Consider the following 19,096-nt stretch of genomic DNA (forward strand, 5'->3'; position numbering starts at 1 on the left):
TCTTTGATCCAGGCTTCTCTGATGTGTTTTTTGCCTTTTGTGCCTCTTTCTCTTATCGGGTATAAAGCTCAAAATTTGTAAAAATAATGGTTTCATGAGCTCTTGACCCTGAGCATTAAACTATATGTTTCTGATATCAGCATCGTTCGGTACCCATTTAACCATGGCTGTATATGAGAGATCTGTAATGGATGGCTCAGCAGAATTCTGTGAATCTGTGGCTATGTTGCATGCGGTGTCTATTTATAAGGGCGCCATTTCTCTGTCTTTAGACATTGGAGCCTTACCCTTTTTCCCCATAGTTTCCTGCACATTGATTTGTGTAACTTTTGTTCTTCGTTCCTGCAGTTCACAAGTGAGGTGAGAGTAATGATAATAAATAATGACAGGAAAGCTTTAAATGCCACAGATATGCAAAAACATGCCACCTTACATGAACTGGCTCTTCGGAAAACAAAAAACCATATTTTATTAACAACTGGCATGTAACTCATTGATTATCATTAAAGCGCGTAACCAGTTCTTGGTTTATGGAAAAAAGCTTTTTCTTGAATATTGAGCCAGGAAAATTTGCGATGGAACGTTTCTGCGCTTTGCATCGTAGTATTGCATATTGCTGTATCGCATTATCGCAATATCATCGTGATGTTCTATTGCAAGGTTGCTTGATCGCAATATCACGAGATCGCAATATCGCAAGATCGCAGATCGCTTAATCGTTTAATCGTTATGTGTATTTTATGCGATTTTGTGATATGTGATATGCGATATCGCATATCGGCGATTTTAAGGTTTTCCAACGTGAGTGCTCATTAATGCATGCGATGCAATGGAGTTTCGCGTCGCAATCTCACATTTTTTATCATTTTGGCTCATAAGAAGGTGCCCTATCATTCTTTGCGCGAGGCGATATTTCTTTAGTTACTTTATTTTCTTCATCATGAAACTTAAGCTTTTTAGATTTTTCAAAAGTATTTTCCTAAGTCCATGATGGTAAGTTTTATTCAATAGGAAATATAAGCACTAATTGATTTTTAAATTTTTTTTTGACTAAGGGTCCACACTTATATAGTGTTATTGCTAATACTAAATAAGGAGGGGGGTTGTTGGTGGCCACAACAATTGGCGATTCATTTGGGAGAACCAGTTATCTCTATTTTTCTATTGAATTTCCTAAACTTCCAAAACAGAAATTTTTTCAGAAAGTTAAACTTTATTATGGAAAGATAAAGTACATTATGCTCTAACCTGTCAATGACGTTTTGTTTCAACTATTTTCAACTTTGATTATTTGCTCCCTCAGGCTAGTCCTTGTATTTACTTCAGTCATTACTTGGATAGTAAAGATAAAACAAAGTCTTCTTTGTAAACCAGTTTTAAATATGCTCATTTGTCGTAGGTAGAGCCTCTGCTGCCAGAAGGCGTTTATAGCCTCGACAGGGTTACCTATTACCCAGCAATGATCTTGTATCCTACTTAAAGCAACCTACAACTCTCAAAGAAGAATCCTCATCCACACTTATTGCTTTGATTTTCTTTTTAATCTTAAAGAACAATGTCTTGGTTTGATAGCCAATTTATGACACAGTCATTCACTTGATTTATAACTTTGCTGAACAAGCTGGCTCGTGATGAGACCCCTTGTCTTTTGATTGCAACAATCTTGAGTCATTGCCCTGTTGTGGTGTACAGTATTTGGCAAAGTCAGCAAGTTATAATATCTGTGATTATGATAAGCCGGCTCGTGATGAGACCCATTATTCTTCAAGATGAAGTGTATCCATGGGTTGTTCCTCTGAAAGTTGTGATTTCCTTAGCAGGGAGGAAGTCATTGTTTCCTTAAGATAGCTCTGGATGACAATAGTAGAGTTTTTGGAAATAGCTGTTCTACAGAGAATCTTTATTTTGTTATTGATACCTTTCATTGTACTGACATAAAACAATTTCTTCACTAAAGGTTGTTTTCATCAAACTTTATGAAGTTGAAACTAGTATCATACCTAGGCTAGAGTCTTTAACTGTATCTTTCAATAATAAAGATCAATTTTCCAAAAGATTTGCTATTTATACAAGCGAAAAAATCAAAATCTGAAAGAGAATTGGTGTCTTATTTGTAAATGCCTAATGTAACCACTCACAACTGGTTTTATTATGAAAAGAAAAACAATTACTCTACAAAAATAGAAGAATAATCTTCTATGGAAAATATTTCTTGAGAATTTGTCCATTAACAGGCAAAGAGTCTCTCTTACTTGCTAAATCCTGTAACACAAAAGAGCATTGTCCCATTTTAATACTAAGTCTCCCATCTGAAAATCTTTTTTGGTCATTATGTTTGAATCAAAAGAGGATTTTACTAGTGCTTGATGATGAGCATGAGTTTTCTTAGCCTGTTCTCGTTGTTCTTCTAATTTGATTATTTCCATTTGTCTTAGCTGTAAGGAGGAAGTTGGTACTTCATCAATGTATTGAACTAGAGACAAAGAGGGAATTGCTAAATCAGTCGGAAGAACCACTTCTTTCCCATAAACTAAATTAAAGGGAGAAGTGCCGATAGAAGCTTTTTGCGTTATTCGGTTTGCCCATAAAGCATATATTAAAGCCTTATGCCAATTTTTATGATTTTGGTCAACTTCTCTTTTGATAATCCTGATTAGGTTTTTATTTGTAGACTCAGCTAACCCATTTCTTTGTGGGTAATAACTGGCCGAATATTTAAGTTTGAATCCTCTTTTAAGTGCAAATTCAGTCATTGAATTTCCAGAAAAGTATGATGCATTATCAAACATTAAAGCGGAATGCAATCCAAACCTGGTGATTATAAATTGATCTATGAACTCAATGATATTTTCATCATTAGCCATCTTGAGTGGAACTGCTTCTACCCACTTAGTAAAATAATCTATTGCTGTAAGGATATATCTATGCTGCTTAGAAGAGTGAGGAACGATCTCACCTATTATGTCCAATCCCCACTGACTAAAAGGTTGCTCAATGTTAATTGGCTATAGTGGCAAGGATGGTTTCTTTTGTCTCCCAACAGTAGTTTGGCAGAATTGACATTTCCTCACGTAATTGTGCGAGTCTTTAAATAACGTGGGCAAGTAATAGCCCGCGCACAAGATTTTATGTGCAGTAGCATCTCTAACATAGTGTCCGCCTGCTAGCCCATCGTGGAGTTCCTGCAAAACTTTTTCAGCTTCAGATTTCTCAGACATCTAAGGAGAACAAAATCATAATTTATTCTAAAAAGATTATCATTAATGAGTTGATATTGTTTGGTTTTCAACCTTAGAGCTCTTTTCTTAGTATGATCAAGGTGTGAAGGAGCATACCCATTCTTAAGATAATAAATGATATCAGCGTATAATGATTCTGCATCGTTTAGGCTTACCTCACACATTTGTACCTCTGCAGATGGAATTTCAGAAATTTGCAATGCTCCAGCCAGCATTTTGCAAAAGCCTCGACCTTTTACAATGTTTGCTGGTTTAATTTCTATGTCATATTCCTGTAAGGTAGTAACCCAATTGGCCCTTTTCTCACCCACATCCTTCTATACTAGAAGATTCCTTACCGCTGGAAACGATACTATAATTTTTGTATGGGTTTTGAGTAAAAAAGGTCTGAAGTATTTGACTGCTTTGAAAACAGCATAAGCCTGTTTCTCCACATCTGAATAATTTAATTTAGCGCCCTGTAAATTTGAACTGAAAACATCAATTGGGGCTTCCACTTTTTCTTGATTTGCTTGAGTGAGTATTGCAGCATATGACCTATCTGAGGCAAAACTATATAAAATAAAAGGCTCTGAAAAATTCGGAGTTGCTAAAGATGGACCATTAATAATAGCTTGTTTGATCAGGTTGAATGCTTCGTGTTCATATTGGCCCCATTTAAAATTTGAGTTCTTTTTAATCATGGCTTGCAAAGGAGACATGATTCGTGAAAAATCTGGAACAAATCTCTTTACAAAGTTGATCTGACCAAGGAAATATTGCATGGCTTTTTTGTTGTGAGGTAAGGATATTTCAAAAATCTCTTTGATTCTATCGGAATCGATGTGAATTCCAGATTTTGACACTATGAATCCTAGAAGTTTCCCTTCACTTAATGCGAAAAAGGATTTTTTCGGGTTAAGTGAAATTCCATATCTTAAACAACATTGGAAGATTTGTTTTAAATCTCTAAGATGGTCACTTCGTTTCTTGGAATACACTGTTATATCATCCAAATAAATTACTATAGATTTATTGACTAAACCTTTGAATGCGATGTCCATGGCTCTCTGAAATGTGGCACCAACATTAATCAAACCAAATGGCATCTTTCGATATGCGTATGTGCCCCATTTAGTTTTGAATTCTGTTTTTAATTGATCATCACGATGTACCAAAACTTGATTGTATCCTGAAAATCCATCCACGAAAGACATTACTTCTGAGCCCGCCACTGCCTGCAATATCTGTTCCATAGGTGGTAAAAGAAAATTATCTTTTTGGCAGGCCTTGTTAAGGTTTCGAAAGTCAATGCAAATCCTAATATCTCCGTTTTTATTTCTAACAGGTACCATATTTGAGACCCATTTAGAATGTCTGATGGGAAAGATTATTCTGGCTTTCAATAACTTATTGAGTTCAGTCTTTATCTGATTTTCTAAATTGGGATAGATCTTTCTCAACTTTTGTTGGACAGGTTTTTCATTATCGATCATTGGAATAGTATGTTGGATGATGGAAGTGTCGTATGTTTTGAGTTCATCATAGTTCCAAGAAAAAACATTTTTATATTGTCTCAAAAGACGAATATACGCTAATTTTTCTTCAGGGGCTAGGCCGAGACCTAGATTAATGTTTTGTGGTTTGGCATCGGTTCCTAGGTTTACTAATTGGTAATTCAAAGTTGAACTTTGGAGTTTTTAATTGGTAGATCATTTAACCCTATCTTTCAAATCGTACAGGTATTCTAACTTGACTACCGACTTAGGTATATCATTGTTAGTGCTATCTTGTTGCAATTGTCGATCATGTTGGTCTTCGTCAATTATTTGATTGGAGTAGGATCCTTCAGATGTGAGGAAATTTATGATATCAGGATCGTCGTTGAATACTCTCCAATTTGTGATGTTATCAGGAATAGATGGTCTAAAGATTAATTCTATTGAGAATCTATCTGGACTAAAATCTTCTGAAGGAATAAGCTTAGAAGCTACGTTCACTAAAAGGTCTGCACTTGCATTTTGGAGTCTGGGAATTGAACAAATATTAAATGATATAAAATGCTCAGTTATATCTTGAACTAAGGATTGATAATGTTTTAAATGACCTGATAAGCAATGTATAGTATTACGTACCTGTCTGACTACAATTTCAGAGTCTCCAAAAACTTGAAGGTACTTGACATCTAACCCGGTTGCTTTGTACAACCCTTGGACCAAAGCCTCATATTCTGTTGTATTGTTGGTGCAATCAAATTCAAGTCTGCATGTTAGCATAATTTTATCTCCTTCTGGACTAATTAGAACACATCCTGCTCGTACTCCTTCGTTAGATTTAGAACCATCAAAAAATAATTTCCAAAACAAAGATTTATTTACAGGACTATCTAAAAAATTGATACATTTTGAACTATCGGTTTGAGAAAATTTTTCAACTTGGGACAAAACAAAATGTTCTAAGTAAGGTGACATATGAGCATTAAAATTGCCGAGGAAAGAGTCTACTCGGTAATTTCCAATAACACTATTGTTATATGCTACTGGTTCATTTTCCCCCTCTAGCTCCGTTACTATGTATTTCTAATGTAGTTCTCGTTCAACCTTTATTTGATTTGGTTTACCATTGCAGGGTAGCCACATGTGCGACCAGTCAGTTGCGAAGTATCCATGAAGTTTTTCTAACCAATCCCTCCTAAGAATTAAGCCATAAAATTATGGAATATCAGCAACTAAAATGTCAATAACTTGACATACCTTTGGGTTGGATGACAACCTTATCGTTACCTGATTTAGTTCGCCAATCACTTCGACTTGAGATCGATCTAGCTGAACTATGCGCACAATGGATTTCTGTGGTTGAACGTTTAATTTGGCACATATGGACTTTGGTAAAATATTCGATGAAGCACCAAAATCCACTAAGCAATTATGCACATTTTTATTGAAAATTTCATAAGTAAGGAGAAACGGGGGAGTATGAGATCTTGATATTCCTCCAATTAGAGTGATGTCATTTGGATCAATCTTATTGGTCACATTAGTTGGAGGTCTTCCCATATTATGGGAAGCTTGAGAAAGTACAACAACAGGCAAAGGTGCAACTAGCACAACATGTAATTCTTTCAACATTATCTTTTGTTGATGCTTTAAGTTGCTCAATTCGTAAAGAGTGATGTTGGCCCTAGTATTTTTCATATCTTCTATAATATTGTACTCCATTTCACCCAAAATGATCAGCGTTTTAGATGGAGTTGATGAATCTATTTGGACAGGGCTGGTTTGAGTGGCTTTAGATGTCCTTTTCTTTGTTGCGACTTTATCCTTTATTGCAGAGCTTACGCTCTTTGGCTTAGGGATAGTTTGGGGAGGATCAAGTTGATTTCTACTTCGTGTGCTAACTGGGAATACTTCTTGATCTTCTTCTTGTGGGGGGATGAAATCCCACATTCCTTGTAACTCTACAACTTCTTCTTCATCGGTTTGTCCTTCAGTGGCAATTTCCTCTTCCTCTTCTTCGGATTCAGCATTTGTAATAGCATTGGGTGGCTTTAAATCCATTGAAGGGCCTCTTTTAAAAGCTCTGTAGGGCTTTTTTGAAGAATTTTCTGCTACTTGCTTCTTGATGTCAACCATTTCATTGGACATGGTCTTCAGAACTTTTTGCAATCCTTCCAAATCGAATGGATAATTTTTTTTTTTCTTCTTGGAATCTTCCTTGAAGGTGACTTTCTTGGATTTCCGTTCCTCTATCACAGATTTCTTCTCTAGGGCTATTATACGTTTCTCTACTACTATTGCTTCTTTCATGTTTTCGGCTAAGGTTGTTTTATTAGCCCTGTCCACAAAGATTGCTATGTTTGATGGTAAAGCAGTGATATACCATTCACTTCGTACTTCTTCGCTAGGCTGGGAAGCAGTAGGAATTTTGTTTAGGATTTTATTGAAACGTAAATTGAAATCTTTGATAGGATCTCTTGACTCGGCCCTAAGGTTAGCTAGGTCATTGATTAGCATTGCCGTAGACTTGTCATCACCAAACTTGGTCAGGAATTGCTCTTGGAAGATGTCCCAACTAGTGATAGATCCAGAGGGTAATGAGAAATACCATGATCCGACTATTCCTTGCAGAGTATAAGGAAAAAGGCGAACAACAACATCTTCATTAGTAACCCCATTGAGATTAATGGATAGCATAAAAATTTTTATATGCTCTTCTGCTAGCATGCCTGCCTCAGGATTAAACTTAGGTAGCCATTTCTCAGGATGGGCTGGTATTTGACTCAAGGGTGCAGACATTAAGACTGCCCCAGGGTTATTCCATGGAGATTGGGCCATTGTTGAACTAGTAACAAAGGAAAGTGCAGAAGATGATCCCTGTGGTTGGGAAGATGAGGATATTACGATTGCAGATGATTGAGGAGGAGTTGTGGGGGTTTTAGTGGGCGGATAGACAATGATCTGAAGTGGAGGAGTGGATGGTTGAATTCATGGTGAAGAAGTTGAGATGGATGATGATGATGAAAGAGTCTCACTATCAGACTCCTTAGGTGATTTCCTTGCTCTTTTCCTTTTGGGAAGAGGTAATTCGGTTGGTTGAACGCCAAACTTTTCACTCTTTAATCTTGTCAGGGGATGAGCAGGGTTATATTGCGAAGTCACGCTGCCTTGCGATTTATCAGATCTTTGAGGAGAAATAGAAAATCACTGAAGTTTGTGAATCAGAGATTCGACTTCAGGGGGTTCAATAGTAGATTGTTATGAAATGTCAGGGTTTGTAGCAGCGGTTGATGCTCTAGTGTCTTCTAACCTTGGATTTAAGTGTAATGGAGAAGTCGGGTGAGATGGTGAGGGAGATTTACTCTCAGAATGGTATTCAGATTTAGATTTACTTGCCATTCATAGTTCAGGCCCTCTTTCTAGTGCCAAATATGTTGAAGCCCCGAAAATCAGGTCTACAACAAGGGGGATACCCACCGGGTCTAGACCTTGGTTGGTAGCTCCTTATCCGTTTGGTATAGCAGGTCCGACTAGGGATATGGGACTAGTTTCCCAATCTATGAGTGTGTGTGTGTAGAATTTGATGTTCCTAATCTAACAGTTCCTAATTAATATATTCTAATTTTAACTTTAATCTAATGCTATGCTATTGTATCCTAATAAGCAGCAACATCTAAGTCTATACTAACCCGGGATGCAATTCTTCTATTATGCAATCTAAAAAGATTTCAAATAACAACTGGTAATAAATATCATTAAGCTATTATGAGAAAAGAAATCAATAAGGATGAACCACTTTGTATAAAAAGTTAGACGAAACAGTTGTGAAAAACATATCGCATAATGAGCTATTCATACATTAAGCATAAATAAATAGCTATCACCGTACAAAAGTGCCAAATGATAACTCAGGCATTCATGCAGTAATATATAAACAACTAAAAACTGTATATCACTTTAACAGATAAGCAGAAATGGTTAAGAGATAAAAGCACCGTTTATAACTAGTCCTACCCATGAACTTCAAGCGACAATGATTTATCTCTCCTTGATCTAACATCCACTAAGAGTAAACAAGTGCAACATCAGTAGCAGATATTAAATGCAAACATCAACAAATCCTGTTCCATTCATTCATCAAAACCTCCTAGGAGGGTGCAAAAGTGCATGTTCTGAGGACAAGTTTTTGACAAATTTCTGGACCCTTCTCTAAATGCATGAGAAGGGTTTAAATACTAATAACTAAATCTAAAAATAACTTATTTACAAAAATTCAGTATGCGGTTTAAATGACCGTCCTTTTTCTAAGAAAAAAATAAAGCAAAACTATTTCTAAAATTAAATCTAATATCTAACTATTTTTGCATTTGCTCCTTAACGTTGCAAGCATTCAGTATTTGCTTGAGTAGAGTCGGCTGACTGTCTTCCACTTTTAGTTGAGCTAAGCAAACAGAATTGGCAAGAGCTGGCACCATCTTCTCAGCAAAATCGATGATATACTTGAGAGTCATCCACTGACTATGTGGCTTTACCGTGTATGCCTAGTAATAATCCCAGTTCAACTTGGTTAACCCTTTGGATTGCTTCTACCTTTTCTTTAGCTTTTTGTTTCCAGTTTGTTTTTATCATTGCTTTCTTGCAATTTTCGGGCTTGTAGGTGACTGAGCAATTAGAAGCTTTCCTTCTCGAACAATTTTCTAGGCGCTAATCGTGCATCAGAAACTGCCTCCGTTCTTTGATTCGGGCTTCTCTGATGCGTTTTTCACCTTTTACGCCTCTTTCTCTTATCGGGTATAAGGCTCAAAATTTGTAAAAATAATGATTTCGTGAGCTCTTGACCCTGAGCATTAAACTGTCCGTTTCTAATATCAACATCGTTCAGTACCCATTTAACCATGGCTGTATATGAGAGATCTATAATGGATGGCTCAGCAGAATTATGTGAGTCTACGGCTCCGTTGCATGTGGTGTCTGTTTATAAGGGTGCCATTTCTCTGTCTTTGGACATTGGAGCCTTACCCTTTTTCCCCATAGTTTCCTGCACATTGCTTTGTGTAACTTTTGTTCTTCGTTCCTGCAGTTCACAAGTGAGGTGAGAGTAATGATAATAAATAATGACAGGAAAGCTTTAAATGCCACGGATATGCAAAAACACACCACCTTACGTGAACTGGCTCTTCGGAAAACACAAAACCATATTTTATTAACAACTAGCATGTAACTCATTAATTATCATTAAAGCGCGTAACCGGTTCTTGGTTTATGGAAAAAAGCTTTTTCTTGAATATTGAGCCAGGAAAATCTGCGATGGAATGTTTCTACAATTTTCATCGCAGTATCGCATATTGTTGTATCGCATTACCGCAATATCATTGTGTTGTTCTATCGCAAGGTTGCTTGATCGCAATATCGCAATATCGCGAGATCACAATATCCCAAGATCGCAGATCGCTTAATCGTTTAATTGTTATGTGTATTTTATGCGATTTTGCGATATGCGATATGCAATTTTGCATATTGGTGATTTTAAGGTTTTCCAACGTGAGCGCTCATTAATGCATGCGATGCGATGGAGTTTCGCGTTGCAATCTTGCATTTTTTTATCATTTTGGCTCATAAGAAGGTGCCCTATCATTCTTTGCGTGATGCGATATTCCTTAAGGAGTGACTTTACTTTCTTCATCATGAAACTTAAGCTTTTTAGATTTTTCAAAAGTATTTTCCTAAGTCCATGATGGTAAGTTTTATACAAAAGGAAATGTAAGCACTAATTGATTTTTTTTTTATTTTTTGACTAAGGGTCCCCACTTATATAGTGTTATTGCTAATACTAAATAAGGAGGGGGGTTGTTGGTGGCCACAACAAAACCCAAGGTGGTAACCCAGGTACCCAATAGGGTACCCCCACCATTGGAACTGCCACCGGTGTGGTTACTCCCACTCCCTTGATTCCTTTTATGGCTCGTTTAAGTCTCCTCTATTTTAGCTAAATTACCAATGATCCTCTTCTCCCTAATCCCACTTGGCCAGCTATACCTACTAAAATCCCTTAAGACATCCCAAAGTTTGAAGGTAATCCTAGAGAATATCCAACTAATCATGTTTGCTCCTTCCACATGTGGTGTTCATGAAATTCCATTACTGAAGAATCCATCCTTCTTCTTTTCTTCTAACACATGCTCATTGGAGGTGCTACTAATGGTATGTCGACCAACCCAGAGCCACTCATTCCACTTTTTTAATTCTTTCCACAACATTTCTGTCATATTTCCAATTACCTCTCCATTATGATACCACTACTAAAATTTTGATTTCTTTCCGTCAAACTTCTACCACTCACCTTTCCGACCATTTTTAGGAATGGTGTAGAAGGAGGAGTATCCGTAGATCTTGCAATTCCAAAGACTGAGTCTATGTGGATTGCTTCCTTAGATTATTATTTACTTCCATTGCTAATGGTGTCACATGAAACTTCCCCCAGTCTGAGGAAGAGACACTCCAAGTAGCCTTAAAATTTGATTTGATCTATGCCTAATAGGGTTATCTTTAAACTTTCATCCTTGATCTACCTCAACCTGGTGCTTCTAATGAAAAAGGGGCATCTCATGCCGCAGATGGCATAGTTAGCACCATATCACACCCTTAACCATATGCTCCACCTCAGATGAGTTATTGTCCATAAGGGGGGACAAATTCCACTTACAATTATCCCTCCCCTAATCCTTTACCAAGCAACCCTTATCCAGGTCCCAACATGCGAGATGCATATCCCCATTCACATCAACAGATGATAGGGACAACTATTGAATCGTCTTTGTATCCAAATGTTGATCCATCTCCTTGTTATCAGTATGCACCGCCTAGCACTCTAGCTCCTTTGGCAACAATGCCCCAACCCCCCATGACTGCTCCCCCTCTGCCACAACAACCACCTCCTTTGCAAGGAATAGTGTATGCTCAACAAAGTGGACCCAATCCCCCTAAACCAAAGAAAATGAACAAGGTGAAGGTTAATCATAACCAACAGTATCAAGGTAATCAAGGCAACTAGGGTGCTCCACCCAATGCCCCGTAGGGTCCTCAACCTAATCTCACAACCCAGCAACAAGGTAGTCACCCTAAGTAAAACAAGAGCCTTTGTTCGAACATACCTTGTAGATGTTGCAATGTATATGGTCATTATACCCATGAGTTTCATCTTTCACCTCATATGAGACAAGTATGGGAAGCTCAAGTAGCTTCTCGAGGATCATAGCCCACCTCTCCTCCTCCCCCTCTTGCTTCATCTCAATCAGAAGTGCTTACTAATCCTTTCCCTCATCAAGGATATATAACTACCCAAACTACACAAGGTTAGGTAGCTCAACCAACTCCACCATCTGGTCACCATGATTATTAGACTCTTATGATGAATACTGATGAGGTAAATACCTAGCAAGTCAACCTTCAAACTTGATTGTGCCAGTATGACCAGCCACTCACTAAGTCAGGGATTGTGTCCCAACCCAAAGTGTCCATGGAGCCACTATCATGATCCAAAGGTACCTTACAGATCCCTCAACCTAAGGTTAATGTTATTGCCAAGATCCCCAAAGGTTCGTTGTGTCAAAATGCTGCTTATGCCAAATTTGTCCATACATATAACATAGTAGATGACATAGCGCAGTCTCCTACTGCCATGTCAACATTGGAATTCCTATTGACGTTCCCATCCCAATGGAAATCTATAGTATCTTCCTTGGGTGCCGTGGATCCTCAAGATGATTAGATGATTGTCTTTCATGTTGAAAAGGTAGAAAATCCTCCCGTACCTTAATCCGTTGCATTTCAAATACCAGTCTCCATTATAAACGCCACTGTTCAGTAGTGTATCATCAACAAAGGCACCTCCACCTGTGTGATGGCTACCAATGTTTGGAAGCAACTTGTTTCCCCTGACCTATCCTTGTCCACCATCACTCTTCGAGCATGGGATGGTCATCCTTCACAACCCCTTGGCTTATAGCGCAATTTCCTAGTCACAGTTGTCGACAAGACTGTCTATATTGACATTGAAGTCATTGATGCTTCCCTAGACTATAACATCCTTTTGGTTCATAGTTATACTTATGCCATTTCAGCTGTTGCATTGGTGATTCACCGTAAGATGTGATTTCCCCACAATGGAAAAATTATCATCATCGATCAGTTGACGTACTATGATCCCAAATCCCAGACTTCACCTCACTCCAAAATTTCCTCCATGGATGACAATATGAATGTCTCTTCCTTCGCCAATGTCCTTCCAGGAGTCTACAAAGATTCCACTTTGCTTCGTTATTACTATAATCCACCGCCTACCCCTTATGATATTATCTCATCCAATGTTTACATGCTCCAAGCACTGCAAGCTACCCACAAAGAGTCTAGTATGCCTTCACAACAGACTATACCTTTGCAATGTACCATTCCTAACTCAACCTAGCCTCCCAGTACTACTCCTCAAGGATCATTTCCTTCTGTTGGTGTCTCTCCTAATCCATTTCTGCTTGGAACCATTCCCCCAAGCCTTAACCATCTCGGAGAAGTTCCTCTAGGTCACTATCCTTCTAGTCAGATACCGTTCTTATTTCCACCTCCTAGAGTTTATTCTACACCTGTCATGTCTACGTTGAGTAGACCCAACATTTCCTTGGGGATCCCAATTCGGTACATCGATCCTCCCACAAACAATCCATCTAATAAACTCAAACCAGACACTTCTTTGACCCCAATCCAACCTAGTGTTCCTACCCCTACCTTTGCTTTAGTTCCACAACAACATCAATAGGATCCTACTCCTGTTGCAAAACCATCCGAAAAGGGGGGAAAGCCTAGAAAAAGGGAACTAAAGACAAGGCCCCCCCAGCAACTCGAGCTCCTCCTAAGCTGCCAAAGCCTATTCCTCCTTGTGATTTGTGTGATGTTTCCAGTCATGCCACCAATAATTGTCTTGAAATCCCTTATGTTAAAGATGTGGGCATTGATACCTTCATTGATTCTAATGTTCTTGAGGTCCATGTTGCCCTACCTGAGTCAACCAACAAGAGCAGATCATTACGCAAAAATCACCCATGTGCTTTGTGTGATAATTACGACCACTATTATAATCACTGTCCCCATCTTGAATATTTTTGTGATACACTTCAAGTGCTTCGCGAATTAGAGGCCACTCTTAGTGGGTCCACCTCTCCTCTACCTACAGATTCTATTCCCATTCCTACATCGGAATAGGAGGTCTCTCAGACACCCATTGTGATCCCTCCCTGTGATATCGATATGATGGATAGTACCACTCCTATTCTCTACCTGTCATCATCCATAAGATCAGTGCATTCGAACTCCCCTGATGTCTCCTATTGTGATTCTATTGAACCTTCTTCGATGAACACCCCAGTCTCAACATCGGTAGATATTCCATCTACTTATGATATGTCTCCCAACCTTGACGATGCATATGTGAAATTTATCTCTCATGAAGATGCTTTAGGTAGCTCTTCCCCATCATGTGGTCCTTCTTCCTCAAGTTAGCCCATATTCCATTCTGATTAAGACATCATGGAATCCATGACCACCTCTGATTATCCTTGGGATAATATGCACCATCATGCATACTTCCTTTCACAACAAACCCATGACCAATATGTTTTGGAGTCAAATACTTCATCCATTGTGAGGTCGATTTGTTTAACCACCCCTTACTTCAAACCACAACCACCTTGTGGCCATTAAATTAACACCCAATGTTTGGGTAAGGGGACATCCATTTTTGAGAGTCTCGGAGAAGTAATTCTCCCCAACCCTCCTAGTGCATCTGATAGTGTTGACTCTAGTACCATTATTCTTCCCCATTTAGAAGAACCTCTAGAGTCTCATATCACTTTATATTAGTCTTGGGATGATCCACTTACTCATCCCTCCATATTACATGAACAATCCAGTCCCATATACATTGTTGTTGTTCAACCCCCATATTTTCTAGTTGAGAATCAGTTCCTTATAACCAAAGCCATCCTTTGGTATAAGGACACCATGTATGCAAACCTAGAAATTCAGTCCATTTGATTCATAGATGCAGTACCAAATGAGATTGGTAATCTACCATTTCCTTTCTCTAATAGTATCTATCCATTCTTCCTATAAGAAGACAACCATAAACAAATAGTGAACCACATCATCAAAATGTGTTTGGAGTCCACCACTCTAAATACATCAGGTATGCCCATAACATGATTTGGGGGGCACATATGCCCCTACATTTCCTCATCATCCTTTAGAGGAACTCGTTTTAGTTGGGTCAAAATGATTGAATCCCTTATTCGAGCACTTGGAACACAATGGGGCTCCAAAAACTCCTCCTACTAGGGGGCATCATTCCCACCTTTGCATACTAGATTAGTCCCCTCCATCACATATGTTGGGGGGCAGTATCCCATGCTTGGTGGCATGATGATTCCCCCCTTAATCACATTCTCATTTGATCAATATAAGTCTCATCCTAGACCCCAACGATCTAGGTATGGTTGATTATCCTCTCATTCCTTGGATATTTTTTCTTACTAGTCTATCCAGTGAGCCACATACAAATCACATATCGTAGATGCCTGATTCCATATATTCAAACATTATACTCTACGTGATTCCACACCTACCACCTAGTCCCCATGTTTGACTTGGTGGGAAGGTATGATCCTAGACCTTCTCTAGTAGTTCATTATCGTGTTCTATCTTACCTTGACTCTTCACCTGGAACCATCCTTCCAGGAAGCATTAAGGCCATTTTCTAGACAAATAAGGCTAGCCACCAACCTGAAAGTCATAGATCCAGATTCTAATGGTCGTTTTGTCCACTATTATCTTCACTGTATCTAGGGTCTTCTCTTCCTGTCCAAATTCTCCACAACTCATTTTGCAAATGAATTGGATTTGGGGGAAAAGAAGCCCCTTTATAGGAAAAAACCTAGTTTTTTCATCACCCATTGTGACAAAACCATATCTGCATTCGATGAACCTTCAACACCATTGAAAATATCTCACTGAGTTCTATACTAAGTCTCTCTTTGTTTTTGGTAATTTGACACTTCAGAGGGAAGCCATTTTTTCCATGAGGTCTCACTTCACCGACTATTAAAATTAAATTTCTTTATTTGAGCCACCTATACTTTGTTACCACTTTACCTTTGCGCTGGTTGACTCACGTGTCAATTTTCTTCATGAGTAACCTTGATTTACTCATATTTTTATGGTCCGCTCCCAGCCTTCCACCCATGGCAGCATCATCGAGTCACCCTTATTCAGAGCATCCGAGATGAGTCACCCTTGTATCAATGGAGTCTGTTCCAAGTCCCCTTAAGTCCTGTTATAGTGTTTCATACATCGTCGTGTCGAATCCCTTCCATTTTACTCATATTTTTTGGCCTCTAGCTCTACTGCTTCGTCTTTTCTGAACCCCCATTTGAGTCATTGACCATCCCCTCTAGAATCGATTTATTTGCTGCCAAGTCAACCATCCTTATTATGCTCTAACAAGTGAAGTCATAAGTGTACCACCCATCTTCTTTCATTCCATCATCATCCCTAGTGTCATTCCATCAATCACTTTACTATGATCCCTCGTGCCTTTGTTGAGGATTTCTTATTGCCTTAACTCTGGCTGACCCTCTTCTGTCAACATCAACCCATTTATTCCAGAAGAGTGGTCTAGAGGGAAGTGTAACTTGTTTCTAGCTTCCATCTTTGTTTGGTGCCTCGGATCAAGAAAATGGACTCATTATTTCCCTTTAACTTGGTTGTTTCTCACATACTCGACATCAATTCCTTATCACACAATTGAGATTCGTACAATTCATGGTTTAGTGATCTAGACAATTGTCCGATCATTCTCGAGTGTGTGTGAGATGTTCCAAACCTCGTGAGGAGGTGGCCCTTCAAGTTGCCTCCCACATTCTCAGATGGCCATAGATGTTGATCCAGCCTTAGATGTAGTTCTGCAAGTGTGATGGGTTCAGTTTCTGCTGGTTGCAACACCCACATCACGCATGTCTCCTTCATATGATCCATTCAGATCTTCAGAGGCCTTTCTTGTTCAACAGGGCTTCCTTGGTTGTGATCCCCCCTCACCATGTCATCTTGAGAGGCATTATATCTCATGTACTCAGATGCTATTATATTCAGTTGTGAACTATGTTTTTCCAGGTGCATTATGTATATGGGATCCATTGTATTATTTTCTGACCCATTGATGTCAATGTATCATGTATCATGTACTTTGTGGCTCAGTCCCACATTGTTGGGCTGACCATTATTATTTTTACGTAGTTATCTCAGAAGGTATGCATATGCCTACCCCGCCTCATTTGAGATCATGTACTCACACATCAAAGGAGACTTCTATCAGTTTAGTAGGTCTCGCCCCCTCCATTATTCACCCGTCCTTGCATTGCTTAAGTTATCTCTCTCTCTCTCTCTCTCTCTCTCTCTCTCTCTCTCTCTTTGACTGCCCTTTGGTGTCTCGTGGAAGTGTAACCTACAATGTATTTTGGTCATACGATTTGCTCCTAACACCCCTACGTGTGGGGGCAATCTGTTATCACCAAAAAATTCGTCACCTACCCATTTCTAACTAGGTGGATCGAAATACACCATTTAGGATTAATTTTACCATAGTAAAATCACTTTCCACAATTTCACTGTGGAAACTAATTTAGTAAACCACTTTTATTAAATTATTTTATGATTTAAATAAAAAAACCCAATAAAATAATTAGATAAGTCATTATTTATTAAATTTTATCTAGGAATAATTATTTAATCACTATTTAAATAATTATTCCTTGTCACATTTGATTAAATCCCCAAGGAATAATTAAATAAATCACTATTTGTTTATTATTCCTTATTTCTATTATTAGAATAATTATTAAATCACTATTTAATAATTATTTCAATTTCACACCTTTCTTAATATTCACCAAATAATGCCCACAGGGCTTTGGATTGACGGTGAATGGGTGCGCTGTTAAGGCACTCCTTGGGATAGGTCACTGGTTCAATTCCCCGTGGGTACTTAGTTTAGTCTTAACCTAGAAAAAAAAAATATTCACCAAATAATTAATAGATCATTTTATTTGTTAATTATTTCTAAATAAGTATATTTAACCATTTTAAATATCTTTTCCCTCTCTAATAAATATAATAAAGTATTCCAAGCGGTTAGATCTTGATTTGGTTAATATCATTTTATTTTTTGCCATTTTCGATATTAACTCAATACTTTGTTATAACTAGGAGGGTTTTTCATTCATTCTTCACCATGATCATAATCATCATCACCATTATCGACTTTTTTCTTTCGAGCTCCCATTCGAGTTATCCACATTTTGCTTGGGTTTTTCACATATTGAGAGAGAAGATCATTTTCTGAAGCATGAAGGACATCAAAGGACCCATTCCATCGAGGGGGACTTATAGACCGATATGCAGGTCTCCTTCACTAGGTGTTTTTAATAAAAGATCTATTCAATTAAGCATCTTTACATTTGGTTTATTGATTTAAATATTTTTACTGTTGCTTTCTATTATAGATCATCTATACTTTTGTTTCAGGCTCTCCATTTTTATTGCAGATCTGAATCGCTAGCGGCCATCAACTTGTTTTTAGGGTCACTTCTCACCTAGCGACTTAAGTGAAGTGTTTTTTGTACACCTTCCAAGAAATTTCACATTGACACAATGAAATATCAAACTACACTATAGCTTAATAACGGAGGCAATCCTCTCAACACCAACAAAATCTACAACAACATGTACTACAATGTATCCAACAACATTGACATTACGAATCAAAACAAGAACCCATTTCAAAGGTATTGTTATTGGTAAGGTGAACTTGAATCTGAAAGTCAATTATTATTCTTACTAGAGACGACCTACCTAATGATTCATGGCTCTCACTTTTGACACCCCTAACAACTATTGTAGCGTCAGCCAATTCCACTTCCATCTCTTCGATACTGGCATGTTACTAAGCTTCAGGAACCTAAATGGGTTGTGCACTATCCCCACAATAGCCAATAATTTCTTGGATTTTAGCTCTAGATTGTGTAAATGAGTGAATAACACCTTATAGCAAGGGTTCCAAGAAAAATCCATAAAAAGTCCACATACTTGCCACTCTTAATCTAGATGATCCATAATTCGGTCCTTTGCAATTTTGGAGTTAACTTCTTCACTCCATATTTTTCACTAATTTGGATGCTCCCTTTCTTCTTTGAATACCATGTTGGTCCAAATATCCTCAAATCTGGATACCTTTTGACTTGGTAATCTTTGATTTAGAGATTCGATATCTGATCCTTGCTTCCT

The sequence above is a fragment of the Pinus tabuliformis genome, chromosome 4_1, assembly GCF_031772625.1.
Source record: "Pinus tabuliformis cultivar Carrire ecotype Pingquan chromosome 4_1, CPIR1, whole genome shotgun sequence".
In the NCBI taxonomy this organism is placed as follows: domain Eukaryota; kingdom Viridiplantae; phylum Streptophyta; class Pinopsida; order Pinales; family Pinaceae; genus Pinus; species Pinus tabuliformis.